Genomic DNA, 3,092 nt, shown 5'->3' on the forward strand with positions numbered 1-3,092 from the left:
GATAATCTTATTTTTTTCTTTGTAAGTTTTGCATGGATATACTGGGGCAATTATCTTCAGATATTTGGAAACTAAGCTAGCACAGCAGCTTGCCAGTCTGCCTTAGTGTGACCCACTGTGGTGTTTGTGTTCTGCATGCCAGTTGTTATTAGCTCACATGTGCGTGGAATACCATTTTCCTCTTTACTGGTTTAACATAATGGTATACCATGGGGAGTGTTTTACAGAAGGGACAGGATCTGAATAAAAAGGTCTTCAAAACAGGTATTTATCATCCATACACAAGAAGTTTCATTAATTCCTACCATTTTATTTTATTCATGAACACCAAAATAGATATGATGAAAAAGCTTAAAGATTAATAGATAATCAAGGAAATTATTGCCATTATCTTCTAAGCAGTCATAGTTTGTTTAGAGTTGTACAAACATTTTCCCAATCTGAAGCATTTGTTCAGTCGAGGCCAGGTTGTGACTGTCCACCACAGGAGAGGATCAATCCCTTGATAAATTCAACAAGCGCAGGCAGTGTGCTGGGTGTTCTCTAATACTCTGGTTATATCTGTATCAGATGTTGGACTTAAATGTCTCCTAATTTACCCACAGTAATGCTTCCTCCTGTCTATTGTTTCAGATGGGTACACTGAGTCAGCTCAGGCCAAGAAAAGAAAATCCTCATAAACTGAATGTCATTTTTCCTTTATCCTCTGTTGTTGTATGCTCTGACTCATAAACAATTGTAGCAGTACAGCATGGGAAACAATGCACGTGAGGAACAAGAGGAAAGGATGGCAAGGTAAGGCCAGTTCACACCCGCAAACCCACAGATAAAATGTCCAGGGAAACAGGCCCCAGAAAGAAAGAAAAGAGAAAGTTGTCTTTGTTGTCCTCAGATTTGCCCAGAATTCTCATGACAAACATAATGTCCTAATAAAACAAGGAAATGGAAGCCAAATCTCACTGTACATCAGATGACACAAAATTGCTTATCTCACGTTTGATTACACAAACTCACAGTAAGAGATTGTTTAGAGGTCCTTTTTCTGCCTTTTCTCCACTTGGTGCAAAAGACAAAGACCGCTGCACCATGCTAGGAAGTCCCAGTGGTGCAGCACAGAGGCAGACAAGTTGCCCAAAGCTCCTTATCACTCTCAAGCAAATCCACAGCTACACAGGAGGGAGTGTGCTCCTTTGGGTCCAATCCTTAGTGACTTCTTACACCAGTGCCTCCACTTTAACTAAGCATGCCAAAAGTGCTGGAGCATAGGGGTTAGGAAGTAAAAACTGCAGGGCTAGATAAAATGAACAGCTTTGTTTCAGTGAGCTGTATTGATTTCAGTGAAAAATGCTCATGACTTTGGAAAGGACTAATTATGCAATAAGAAATGAAGTTTTTGTTGCAGACTAATGTTACTCAGCCTTTCTCCCCAGAGGCCATAAAGTCTCAATCTAATCATATCGTTCATGTTCAGAGTCCTCTGTAGTACCTGACAAAAATGGGAGGATAATGGGTTTTGGCTTAATGTCTGTCATCATATGCAAATACACACTTAGAGAAAAGGCCATGAAAGTTCAATCTATGTTGATACACTTTGAAATAGACTATAAATATTCTCATTCATTTTTTATTGTGAGATAAATGTTAAAAGACAACACGTAGAAAATGCTTTAGGAAGTGATTTGAATGAGGCTAAACAGTTAAATTGGCAAGCATGAAGAAATAATAAGATCTGCATTGGGTATGGAGCAGTGAAATGGGCATTGCAGCAGACACAGATATAAGCTGTCCAGTCTTGTCTCATACCTCCAAACTGATCTAATGTGAGCCTCCAAACTAAAAAGCCTAGTTTCCAGCAGATTTGTGCAATGTGGTTCTTATCTGTTTTAGATGAATTAAGATATAGATACTTTTTAATAAACTGGGTAATCCATGCAGCAGAAAGACAATTATACATCCCAACTGTGGAGAAAACTTGAATCAGTGTTTGTGCCTTAATAGATGTCAGATGACTAATCTGTCAGCTGTGAGTAATACCATGTAGGTTTCTTGACAACAAAAATACTTACAATGACTAGGAAGATTTTGTTTTGTCTTGCATTTTTCCCCACTCCCAATTAAACCATTCATAACTCTTTTTTGTCTTTTCCTATTTTCCTGAGTTCATGCCCTACCATTTATCCTCGCTGAAGGCATAGAGGTTCTCTATTTGGTTGCTACTTCCATGAACCACGTGAGAAGTCAGTATCTTTTGTACCTCTCTGGCCGATTTGGAAATTGGCCAATGGATCTCAAAGTTATTAAGAAGAAAAAAATGAGAATGGGCATAGTGACAGGCAACATGGTGACAGCAGTTTCCCTTCTCTTGGAAGCCAGACAAAAATACATGTTTGCATATCCTAAATGTTGAAATTACATGGAAGGCACCTTCTCTGGGCTTCTGGTTTAAACGGAAACCAGATGTTTCAGGGTTATTTTCTCTGCTCCTTTAGAGAAGAGTTGCTTTGTCTGGAAGCTGCTACCCCAGACACAGCCTGAGATATTTTTTTTTTTGACACTTAAGACTGTGAAGGCAGTCAATAAACCTTCCTCTAGGATTCTGGAAACTCCTTTTGAAAAAACATGTTCAACACAAATAAGTGTCTGCTCATATTTTCACTTTGAAATCAGCTTTTTATTTTCCTTTAAAACAAAAGGGACAAATCCTTAACTTATCTAAATCAGCACAGAATTGTTCAGCCAGTACTGTTTCAGTTTAAACCAGGTGATAGTCTTTGTGTGTAAAAACAGATAATTTCCCACACACCTCAGATTACAAAGTTGTGCAGGCACAATGTGGAAGCCATTTCTTGTTTGGACGTTGCTCTTAATACGCTGGAGCCTACTGATTTGCTTATACAAACAATCAGGTAGGAATCACTGGGGAAGATTCTGGGGAAGGAAAGCAGGTGAAAGGTGAGAAAAAAAAAAGAAACTGTTTTAACTAGTTTCTTCTCTACCAATTTTAGGTGATGTTTGAAAAGAAATGCCACTTACTTTTATTTAAACAAAACAAAAACAAAAACACAAGGAAGAAAGGAAGAAAGGAAGAAAGG

The sequence above is a fragment of the Numida meleagris genome, chromosome 1 (genome assembly GCF_002078875.1).
Source record: "Numida meleagris isolate 19003 breed g44 Domestic line chromosome 1, NumMel1.0, whole genome shotgun sequence".
NCBI lineage: Eukaryota > Metazoa > Chordata > Aves > Galliformes > Numididae > Numida > Numida meleagris.